We start from the raw sequence: 12,856 nt of genomic DNA on the forward strand, positions 1-12,856 counted from the left end.
TTCAAGTTTCTTTGATCTTCAAACAAACGATTAAGCACTCGTATCTCAGTGCTTATCTCTTTGGTCAAAGTTGAGGGGCTTCCTTGTTAATAAGGAAAACTTGATTTTCCCTAAAAGAAAGAGAGAAACAAAAAAAAACACGCCTGTTTCTTCTTCTCCTTCCTACACGACGCTGCTCCTACAAACTCCACAAAATCAAGCAACTCAAGTGCAGAATTGAAACCCTAGGTCTTCAATTTTGGAACCCTAGATGCGATATTCGGCAAGGATTGGAACCCTAGACTACGACGGCTACTGGCTTATCGGAACCCTAGTCGCAATCTGCAGAAGATGTCTTCAAATCGGAGCCCTAATCGGAGTTAGAAACTGACGACGGTGGCGGCTGTGCTAGCGGCGGCTGGTTCAGAAACCCTAGACGCTATGTCTGCGACTGTGACTGAAACCCGAGACCACGGCTTGTTCTTCGACAGGTAAGTGTTTTTCTTCACCTCTTACCTAGTTTGTGTGAATCGATCAAGAGCCTGAGCTCTGATACCAGTTGTTAGGGACAGGGCACGAATCACCCGAACACTAGAACAATCTGCAACAAGCACACACACTCACAAACTCTAAATCACAAGAACAAGAACACAAGATTTATAGTGGTTCGGTCTAATCTGACCTACAACCACTCTTCACAACTAGTTCTTCTTTGTATTAGGTGCTCAAAAGTTACAGTAGAATGAGAAGTAATTATAGGGGATACAATTAGGGTTGTTGACTTTAAGCTACAGTGACAAATAAAACCTCTGCTCTAGTTAAAACTTCATAACCCACATCTGGGTTATCTGTTGCCACAACCCAGACGAGTTGTTTGGGCATCTGGGTTATCAGTTGTAGCTAAGGCATAACCAGACGAGTTAACTTGGTGATCTGGGTTATCACTCTAGTCAAATCCTTCACAACCCAACAGTTAACTTATAAAAAAATTAGTTTGTGAGAAATTTTACATGTCAAATATCATATGTTTACTAATATTATAACAAAATAAGTGATTTTTTTAAAGTTTAAATAGTATTTCACTTTCATTCCAATCACCAGAGCAAATTACATAAGGATAGCAAGTAGTCGAGCAACAAACTGCACCGTCATCCCCTTCTAAATAGAAAACCCTGAATAGAAAACTCTTTCTGAATATAAATTTCAAAAATACATGTTCAAATAGTAAAGTATTTCGAAAATTGATATTTGTTCTTTTATATGATAGACATAAGAATTAAGCATATTTCTTTTAAAGTCAAACTTGGCCCGAGTTAACCTACTAGATCCAATTTTGGCTAAGATTGACCGCGTTTGATCGATTCCAAGTAATTAGGTGGAGTTGAATAAAGTCGCACCGGCAGACTACCTTGTAGCAACTACTCGGGGATTACTCGGCCTTAGACGCCTTGTTTCACAACATTGGTTCTAGGTCAGTGCCTCAGTGGTAGGATCAAGATAAGTTCTTGCAACTAAGTAACCAAACCTAAAATTGAACGTGGTTGCTTGTTATTCATCTTTCTAACCAAATTCAACTATTTTTGTGTTTCTTACTTCATAATTAAAGTGAAATTTAGCTTAGCTAAGTTAATTCAACAATCTACAATCAAAGTTTTTGCATTTTCTTTTATATTGAAACGATATATGTAATACTAACCACATGCTTCTTTTGGGAAAGATACCCAACTTATCCTAGTTATCTAAGTTATTTAGGTTTTTACATTACTTAATTACGGTCACCATGTAATCCCATACCAGATTGTAGCACTTACCCATCGGGATAACGAGTATGCACATGTAATTAAAAATTACACACTAGAATGTTGATTACTAAAACCCGGTTTTAAGCTCACCTAAGAAACAAACTTCAAATATCAAATACAAAACCACACTAATAACGGTTGTATAGTTTTAGTAACCTCAGTTTCCTAAGAAATTATCCATATTCTATAATTTAAATTTCCTAAGGAGTACTACTTATCGTATTTTTTAATATTATATTACTATATATTCGATTTTGATAAGGGTAAATAGGTTTGAATAATCCATGGGTATCAATATAATATCATACTCGCCCTATATGAAGTTTGTTATTTAAAACTAATCTCGTACCTGATGTTTTGAATCTCAGTTAGGTTTGGGTTTTTTTATTCGTATTTTTAATAGTAATAATGGATATAATATCATACTCGCCCTATATGAAGTTTGTTATTTAAAACTAATCTCGTACCTGATGTTTTGAATCTCAGTTAGGTTTGGGTTTTTTTATTCGTATTTTTAATAGTAATAATGGATTTTAATAATTCCAACTATTAGCCATTGGCTAGCAACGATCCCACCTTTAAAAATAACCACTGATAGTCCCACATTTTAACCTATTGTAAACCATTGGGCATTTTCTAACTGAGGTCTAACTCAGTTAGTTTTTTGGTGACATGGATGCTGACATGGCAAAAGTCTATGTTACCTGATGAGGTGGCTGCTTATGTGACACCCTCATCACCACCTCACGACCACCACCACTGTCACTCACCATCACCGCCATCAGCCATCACCACTACTCGCTACCACCTCACCTCCACCTCAACTCCACCACCACCACAAACCACCTCCCCAAACCACTACCGAGAACCCCATACCACACACAACCATCGTCGCCCACCCACTATTATCTGCCCAAACCACGACTGGAACTTCCGCCGGAAAGTCGCATCTGGCCAGAACCCTAGGACGTCGCCGCCTGAGCTTAAATACACCACCACCTTCCATCGATTTGTCTGGAACTTTTTCCGGAAAGTCGCATCTGACCTGAATCGAGACAAGACCTGATGCTCATGGTAGCCTCATCGTCATCTGGGTCAGCACCATGGTGTGATGAAAGATGATGGTCTGATGGTGATGATGGGAGATGATTGTGGCTGAATTTGAAAAGGGTTAGATGGGTGGGGGTGTGTTGGTGGTGGCCCAGTTAATAAAGCAATACATATGGTGGTGGTGGTGGAGGAGGTGAGGTGAAGGTGAAGGTGAGATGGTGATGATGGCGGTGGTGGAGGTGAGGTGGTAGCGAGTGGTGGTGGTGGTGGAGTTGAGGTGGTAACGAGTGGTGGCGATGGCTGATGGCGGTGGTGGTGGTGGGCGGCAACGATGGTGGTGATGGTGATGAGAGGGCTACATAAGCAGCCACCTCATCAGATAACATAGACTTGTGCTACATCAGCGTCCACGTCTTCAAAAAAACTAACTGGGTTAGACCTTAGTTAGAAAATGCCCAATGATTATAATAAGTTAAAAAGTGGGACCATTAGTCGATATTTTTAAAGTTGGAACCATTACCGAACAATAACGAGTAGTGGAGATTATTAAAATCCATTATTTTTTATAATATGGTACAAGCTAATGATTTCTTGTAGAGTTGGCCAAGCTCTACATTCAGAGAAGTAAAAGAACTTTAAGACCCACTTTTAATATCATCAAAGTCGGAGGAAATAAAATCAACTTTATTATAAAGCTCAGTACAACTTTCAAAATAATGGAGGTAAAAGTTGTACTCTTTCGTTAGGACCAAATGGATTTCAATGCGAGAAACATTGAATGAATTTTGCAGTAAGACTTAGCAACCTTATAATGAGACCCAGATGTTTAACATAGAATTCTGAAACTTATTCACAATACCAGATAGTAAATACATAACCCTTGGCTTTATAGCCTAGTGGTATTTTGGGAGTGAGATAAGACTTTTGACCAATAGGTCCTGGCTTCGATTCTCACAAGAGGGTTTTTCCCATATTTATTGGGTTTCCCCCTGAATTGGTGTATAGGCATTATGCCTAGTGGAGATAGATATGATCGGGTGGTTCCGCTGGTGGCACGATGATACTCCAGTGGTCCGTCAGTGATCCAAATTTGCCGTTAAAAAAAAACATAGTAAATACATAGCTCAAAATCTAGAACATACCAATTGCTCACTCTATATTTCTTTTCACACTAATCTCTAACGATACTGGATACATAGTTTCACATAAAGTCCAACCGTCGATGAGAATTTAAGTGCCTCGACCGGGCCGGAAAAATATAACCTTTGGTCTAACGAATCATATAAAATATCTTTTTAAAACGACGATTAACATTATAGCAATAAACATAGCAAAAATACAGGGTTGCTAAATTCACCCGGTTTCTAATGTGTCAAATAAACTTAAACTCCACATAAAGTTTATCACCATCAATATCCAATCTTTAATTTTTTGTTTTTTGATTTTTAACTTTTTACTATTAGTTACATATTTGCATAATGGATATAGCTCAAAATATAGAATAACTTGTAAGATTAAATATATTTATTATGGTATATTTAATCATGTAGTCATTATAATCATTTATATAATATAGATCATAATATATTATACCTATAATAGAATTAGTTGGTAATTGTTAATAGACCATATTACCCTTATTAACTAATTAGGTTTCACCTTGGGTGTATATAAGGAGACTAGGCTATCACCCGGGAACATCCCGGGTTAGAAAAATTTTAGTTTTCAATAATAAAAGGTACATAAACAATATTTTGAACCTCTTAAGTTTCTTGTTTCCCTTCCCACCACAAATTATAAAACTAAGCTGTTAAATGAGCATCCATGATTAACTTTATTAGTTGACAAAAACGCCCTCGGAGCAAGATGATCTTTCTAACTTTATTAAACTTTGCATTGAAGTAGTTCAATTGTAATCAAATTTTAACCATGTACCAAATCTATCCATGTAATCATCAAGATATTAGGCTACAGAGATGGCATTCTAAATCGACTGAAAAGTGGCCAAACCTCGTGGACAAAAAGGCATTTTACTCTAAAATAAAAAGTTTAAAGGCATTTTTTGATTTTTTTTAAAGGCATTTTACTCTAAAATAAATTTATTTATTGGCTCATGGGTCATTGCACAACGCTTATATCACATGGAAGTAAAGATAACATATCTGCATATCAATGAGCCATTGTTACATTGCTGTAAAAATTCGACATGTGGAGATTAATCATGTCTTAAATTGAGCCTAATAAATCGATTCAACTATCTAAAAAGTTATTTTAGAGTATGTAGAAAACTATTGAAGAATGATAACAATTAGGCTGGAGGGTGTGGTAGGGGCTTTATCAACGCCACCTCACACAAGGGATTTAAAGCCCCATCCTTTAACTTGAAGGGTGTGGAATAAAGCCCCCTAATGCCTATAGCGTCCCTTATCTTGACAAATCCCTGCTCGTTCTTTGGCACAAAAGCTCCTTAACATGATGGAACCCCCTCCTATAGCGCCCCTTGTTGAATCGTTGGGTGTGGGTGTATGGCGTCGGGTGGCGCTATAGGTGATGAGATGGCACGATGGAGCCCCCCACACCCTTCGGCCTTAGTATCAATCATTTCTTTTATTGGCAGTTAAAGACAATGTTTCAAATCTTTTTTTATGATTTTTGTATTAATATGAAAAACAATTGGAAAAATAGAATTGTTAAATTTATCAGACCCTATGATTGGAGAAATGACACAAGATCGTGGAAATTATTATTAATATAAATATTTATTATTAATGATTAATCCATAGAGCAAACTTTTGAACTAAATTGGTTAGAAAAATAAAAAAACAAATTATCAACAAAAAAATGGATAAAGAGACGGAAAGTGTGTCTAAATTCAAACCGGTATTTCCGAAAAAAAAAGTACTGATATCCTATAGTACCGATTATTGAAACCCAAAAAATGAGTACGGATACCAATATTGATTTTGTTCGGTCGGTATCGGGTCGATATGGTATCAATTGGGACTGCTAATTGGCAGAAATGCTTATCCTTTAGCTACCAAGAGCAAAGAAGTAGTGATAAAATACTTGTAAACCATCATTTTCAAAATTACAAGTTCAAGTTTTTGTAAGAAATGGGTCAACTTGTATTCATTATTATTATTATAACTGGTCAAACACATGAAATAAAATAATAACACCAAAAATGAATTGGGACTAAATTAGCCTAACATCATCCTTTTAAAGTGACACAATTGTTATCTTTATAATGTAACCTTTCTCAAGCACATCCTCACTTCTTCATGCATTTCCCTAAAAAATACAACAAAATATAAAACAATTTCTTGATCATCAACTAATCTTTTAGAAACACATTATACAAAACAATTTCTTGATCATCAAGCAATCTTTTAGAAAAAAAACATTCTTTGTCTGGACTAATAAAGGAAATGATAATTGATAAAGTTGGGAAAAATTACCTCACAAAACGCTTATGTTCATCATTGTCTAATATACCAGCTGCCCTACCGAGGCCCGTAGCCCGTGTATCAGGCAACACAGGTTCATCATATGTATCAGGCTCGTATTTGTTTGTTTCTATAGAAAACGGGCTGTCTTTGTGGTTCGTCATTTACATAGGTCTTACTGAAAAAAATAAATACAATATTTCTCCTTATCTTCCTCATCACATACTTCTCCTCTTGCCAGCTTTTCATACAGCTCTGCTTTCTTCTTTAAAGCTGCATAGTTGGCTGACCCATCTTTCACTGCTTTCATCTCAACTTATCCCTGAAATTATGTCAATTTGTCCTTAAAAAGAACAAAGCCGAACAGTTTTCGGGGCTGCAAGTAACAGTGTTGAAGAGAAAATTAGTGACAACAATTCCTGGACCTAACCCATAAATAATCAGATTATATCGGTTGTCATATCTAAGTTGTTTAATAAATGAGGATGTGCTTGAGTCAGATAAGCTGTTTAACCCATTTAATTAAACAGGTCAACCCCTTAAAACAAACATGTCAACTCGCCAAACCTTTCCCAAACCATTTTAACACATTTTTACAACCCTTAAGCCCGTTTAGCATGTTTACAACTTGATAACAACCTACCAACATGTCAACCCGTTTGACTCATTAAGATTTTAGATAAATGGTCAAAGCTAAACGCGGGTCGTATTCAGATTACATGATTTTAAGTGTGTCCATGTTAGAATTGATGTCTTTTAAGTTTTAACACCAGTATATGTATGGGTCGTGTTTAGAATCAATGATTCAACCTGATAAGTTGACACAATTGACACCCTAGAGAAAACTAAAAAACAATAGTAGTAAATACAGAAAAAGTGTGAAGACAAGCTCTCTGTTTTGGGTCTGTATTATCATTGTAATGATACTATGCATCAGGTTTTAAATACAAAATTAATTATTCAATTACAAATACAGGTTTGGGATTGTCATATCCAAGTTGTTTAATAAATGAGGTCGTGCTCGGTTTGACATATTTAACCAGTTTAATTAAAAAGGTTGAATTGTCAACCCCTTTAAAACAAACAGGTGGACCCACCAACCCTTTTATAACCCGTCTATTAGGCTAAAGGGTGTGGGGGGCATTGGTGGGTCATTAATTGCCATGTAGGATCATTAATAAATTGTTACACCATCCCCTTGCCTCATCCACCATGGTTGGCATGGATTAAACCATGGCAACCATGAGCCTCATTTCCTTTTTTAATATTGGCTTTTCCTTTTTTACAAAAATAAATTAAAATAAAAGAATGGTGGTTTGGGTCATGACCACACCCCTAGGATAGTGGTTTTGAATGATTGATTAAAAGTGAGTGACATGGCGCTTATGTGGAGGGTCATGGAGACTATTAGGGTCATGACCACACCCTATAGCCTTACAACCCTTTAATCCATTTAGCATGATTCATAAAAAAAAAGATTATAATTGAGCAGAGTTTTCTTTACCAGGACTAAATAAACAAAAAACAATGTATAACCTTTTAACGAATCATAATAAAACCTATAATGCATCAGTACCTTAAAAAAGAAAAAAAAAACAAAGAAGGAAAAAGTTATGATTTACACCTTATGATTTCCCATTGCGTTCCAATGATCTATTCGTAACAGAATCTGCCTCATGTAAACACGATGCAAGAAAGCCATGCCTATGGATTCCAGATTCTTTATGCTCTCCACATATCTGCACATAAAATATTTTGCAAATTATTGACAAGTACCCACATTAACAGTCTTTACTAATCTTCCCATTCATAAAGACTTACCAAAAATACAATATATGAAGAATCATCGTACCTGAATGAAATGAGATTCAGAAACGGGTTTCCCAAGATTAGATTAACCAAAGCAACAGCAGATCTGAAGATGAAATGCTCTTAGTTAGGGTTTTTAACTTGAAACGGGTTATTAAATCTGCGAATTTGGTGATGGAAGGAAAAATTAGTATTTGGAAGATGAACAAACTTTGAATCACAAAAACCATCGATTTGTCATATTTGATTACCATTTAAGATAGAATGAAGCCAATGGTGGAGAATGTAGATGAGATCTTTGTGAAACAATAAAAAGACTAAAACACTGTGAATCGTAACTATAATCAAACTGATAACAATCAGACATGGATTAGATTATAGATCGAAAAAACTTACCAAAACCACAAACCCTAGCTTCTTGAATCAAAACAGGGAAGATGATGAGGGCTAGGGTTTCGTAATTGTGAAACTCTTCCATTCCAACATATGGATCTGCAGAAAAAGTGAGGGAGGCGCTAGGGTTTTGAGTGTGTACCATTGAGATGAAGATTGAACACGGAGAAGAACAGGCGGCTGCAATGTAAAAAACCCTAAAGATATTTAGGAAGATGGAACGGCTGAGAGAAAAAAAATGAGGGAATTAGGTTTTAGAACATTTATATAGTCGTGTAAAAATCCGGGTACGGATACCCAGTGCGGGATCCAAACGCGAATATGTGTTTTTTCTCTAATTTTCCCGCCAAAACATCAAAATGATTGCATTACAACATGCCACGTGGCCTACACTTTATTTGTTTATTATATATATAGATTACTAGGGAGGGATTAAGGTTAGACTCTGCATCTGTTTCTAGATTCTCCATTGGTCTGTCTACTGTAAAATGTATGATTGCATATTTTCCATTATGTTTAAACAGAACTGATCAACATGTGGTATCAGAGCATATGTTGCTCAATCAGTTGTGTTCGTTTCCATGAATCTGGAATGAAAATCTAGAAAACAAACTTTATGAAAACCTGATAAATTCGAGAACATGAAATTCGTATAAAACTTAATATTCACGCTTTTTATCTTCCAACTGGATGTTTAATCACATCATAATAAATAACAATTTTGAAATCTGTATAAGCAGATATATTTTTCAGATTTCATATTCCATAATTTAATTTTATTATTTTAGGGTTCATCATGTTCTTATGGAAATTCGAATATATTCCTAGATTTTGAATGAATTAAGGATTAAAGAGTGTTTTCTATTTTGATTAAGTTTTAACTAATTAAGATTTCGAAATCTGTTAATTCTAATGGATATAATATTTTCGAAATCTTTCAGATAAATATAAAACACCATGTATACAGGAAACATGATCTCCTATGATCTCTTAAATTTCGAATTTCAACATTATCACAATTAACAGCTATTTATCAGCAAATTTCGAGTCATGCATAACAAGTTTCAAGATCCATAAGAGATTTCAAGATCACTGAGAACTCGAAATCTCAAACTAACTCGAAATCTTATTATTTTCTAAATAACATAAGCCTACTCGAAGTCACTAGAGATCTCGAAAACCCACTTAGAACTCGAAATCTTATCATATATTGAAATCATCAAGGGACTCGAAATCACATTAAAATTTCAAGACTAAAAGGCTACTCGAAATCTCATGAAAACTCGAAAATCATAAACTTTTCGAGTGATACGTGGTCGAAAACTGGTGTTTATTCGTATTTAAGATTATATTTTTACATGAATTTTGGTTTCGAATGGCCTACTTTTGATTAGAATTGTGTTTTGCAGGTCTAACGGAGTTTAAGGAGCTATTCGGAGGCTTTACGGAGCATCGAGGAGCGAATGGGATCAACCGGGAATGTGAAACGAAGAAAACAGAAAACAAAGGATGGGTAAGCCGTCACAAACGCCCTCTTAGGCCGTCGGTGACGCCTCTATGATAACTCCATCGGGTGAAAATGCTCGTAGACAGCCTAATAACGCGTCGGAAGAATTTTGATCAAGCAGGCACCGTCGTTGACGTCCTATTGGGTCTTTGGCGACGCCCTCTTCTACACACGGACGCTGAATTTCGCATTATAGGTGGTTTGGACGAGTATAAACCCACTTTTGGAGTATTTTGAAGAGACGGAATTGTTTGAGTTTGAACATCATCTTGGAGCCAAGAACACCCCAATACTAACCATTCTTCTACACCATTCCATCCAATCATCCAAATCATCATCTTCGATCCTAAACCTAATCCATTACCATCATTATCACCAACCAATCCATCATCCATCCACCTCCACAATCCATCATCAACCCTAATCATCATCCATCTCCATCATCAAGGTTCAAGATGTTCGTGCTCGAGTCTCATTCATCCGGTGATCAAGTTACATTCATAATGAGCGGCTAATCCTCTCGGGTTTCACCCCGGTGTAGGTTTTTGTTAGATTCTAGGGTTTAAACATTTGTTATGAGATTTGATTTGTGACAAATTGTATTTTGAATTTGAAACTTTTGATAATTGTCGTGTATTTGAATTGAATTTGTGAATTGTCGAATGATGATAAAATTTGACTTTGCAAAATAAATTTGGGCACTTATGCCTTATCAATTGGTAGGATTTACATGTTCTTGGTAACGAAGTGCATTGCGGTCCGTCATCTATGACGTTGATAGCTCTTGGCACCTAAGCCACGCGACACTAAATCCGTTAATCATATATACAATTGAGTTAAATCTAAAACATGTAGAAACCCTACGTCTTCAGTTATCGAACCGGGTGTGAACCTTGTTCCAAATTATTGTTTTAACTAAGTAATTAAGTTTTCGTGTAATCGAAAGTATTCAAGTTTGAGTAGTTAAGTAATTTAGCATCAAACTTGTTGGTACATTCTGACACCCTTTTTCAACAAACAAACAACTAAACTATATTAGCAAGCTTCACAATTGTGACAACATTGACAATCAATCTCATCGATACGCAAACCACAAACTGTTCGTGGTTCGACCCCACACTACCACTAACACATTGTGAAGGGTAATTTGGGCATTATAAATATTATCTTTGACCGGGGCGCGACACTCTGATCAAATTTTGGTGTCGTTGCCTGGGAGTTTGTGCGCTTTGTGATTTGGACTTTAATTTATTAGTGATTATCTGTTTAAGGTGCTTATTTCTTTCTATCATTTTTGTTTTTATGTTACGCGGGTGTGTTACTTGTGCAGGTTACAGGTAATGCATGCATACACGAAACTCTAGAAGAACGTCACCATTGGTGTGTTTACCGAAGATCGAGCGGGTCATTAGAAGGAATTTAGCCAACCGATTAGAGGCAACCCTTCTCTCTAATCAAGCCAAAACCAACTCACCACATGCACCATCTTTTGGACCCATTCAAATGGATCCCCAAAACTCCAACTAACCCAACAACCAAAACCAACACCAATTCCAATACCAATACCAAGGTTACCCTTGCAAAAACCAAAATGTTCAAAATGATCGTCCGAAGAGTGGTAAAAACTCAAGACTACCAACACCACCGTTCTAAACCCGTACCTAAAATCAAAACAACAACCAACGAACACCCACACTTCCAACTCAAAACCAAAATTGCCAAAACTCGTTATCACCCAACCTCAACAACTGGAATGTTAATCCCAACCATGGGGTTAACCAAAATCGTGGCATTCCCACGAATGAAGCCTAATTTCTCAATCTTGATAATTTGAGAAATCATATTCCCGATGATGCACCATATAGCGTTCTCGTTTATCAATCACCGGAACATGAGAGTATTCATTCGGAATACTCGGACGATAGAGGGAATTATAACGATGGGTTTAAAGAAGACGGTTGGGGTGACAACAATGAGGGTAGTTTATATAATGGTTGGGGATTTGCGGATGAAGAAGTTGGTTATCAAAACGCCAACTATGTGGAGAATGTGGATGCGTACAGGTATGGTTATGCCTAACAGATCCTATAACTCAAATTCATCCTCGGTTGAGTCAAATGGAGAATGTGCAGAGCAGACATGCTACAACTGCGGCATGCCCGGTCACTTTGCATGAAATTGCACACATCGTCCCTATGTGCCATATTATACACAAAATCAGAGGGTTACACCAAGGGATAGATCTTATTCTAAGCCAATGATGATTGAAAAGCCTAAGGCAATGATGAATAAGCATCCCAAGGTTAAACCATCTGATGCGGATTGGAATGCTGCGAAAGCTAAAAGAAAACAAGCTTTGAAACCTAAACAAGTTTTGAAAAATAAAAAGGTTGAAATGCAAACTGTTTTGCCAAAGGCACCTAAGAAATTAGAAAGACCTAAACAAATTTGGAGAGCAAAACATAAAGCAGCAACATCACCAGTTCCTGAAACAAAAGGGGACATGTGCTTACGAGAAGTATCTTATTTTGATGCTTCAGGAAATCCCAGGACTACGATGGCCTGGGTACCAATGTCTTATTGATCTCCTTATTTTTCAGGAATAACCAATGAGGAGCTATTGACAATCCTTGGAATGTGGATAGCGGTTGTTCCAGAGACATAACGGGTAACATTTCACTGTTGCAAAAAATTCTATTTATTTACAGTTGATATGTTTCCTTTGGAGGAGATAAGGGAGGTAAGATAATATCAGCGAAAAGGTACAATTTAAATTTCGTGTTCTAATCTTGATATTGAATAGTCTTAAATCTGATGATGGAACGGTTAAGCAAAAAAAATTTTATTGTTTGTCGTTTATCTCTTTGTTC

General features: G+C 36.4%; 1 long non-coding RNA gene across 3 annotated transcripts; it reads right to left on the reverse strand.

Moving 5' to 3' along the window:
• Positions 1–5,945: 5,945 nt before the first annotated feature.
• LOC110915422 lies at positions 5,946–8,700 on the reverse strand. Of its 3 annotated transcripts, XR_002578970.2 has the most exons (6): positions 8,483–8,700; positions 8,338–8,403; positions 8,130–8,246; positions 7,902–8,016; positions 6,290–6,653; positions 5,946–6,122 (listed from the first exon to the last, which is right to left on the reverse strand). It is a non-coding gene; the product is annotated as an uncharacterized LOC110915422 (long non-coding RNA). The 3 variants fall into 3 exon arrangements; XR_002578976.2 differs by lacking the exon at positions 8,338–8,403 and having other exon boundaries at positions 8,130–8,192; XR_002578969.2 differs by having other exon boundaries at positions 8,338–8,700.
• Between the last annotated feature and the right edge of the window lie 4,156 nt (positions 8,701–12,856).

This window comes from Helianthus annuus, chromosome 2 (assembly GCF_002127325.2).
Source record: "Helianthus annuus cultivar XRQ/B chromosome 2, HanXRQr2.0-SUNRISE, whole genome shotgun sequence".
Lineage (NCBI taxonomy): Eukaryota > Viridiplantae > Streptophyta > Magnoliopsida > Asterales > Asteraceae > Helianthus > Helianthus annuus.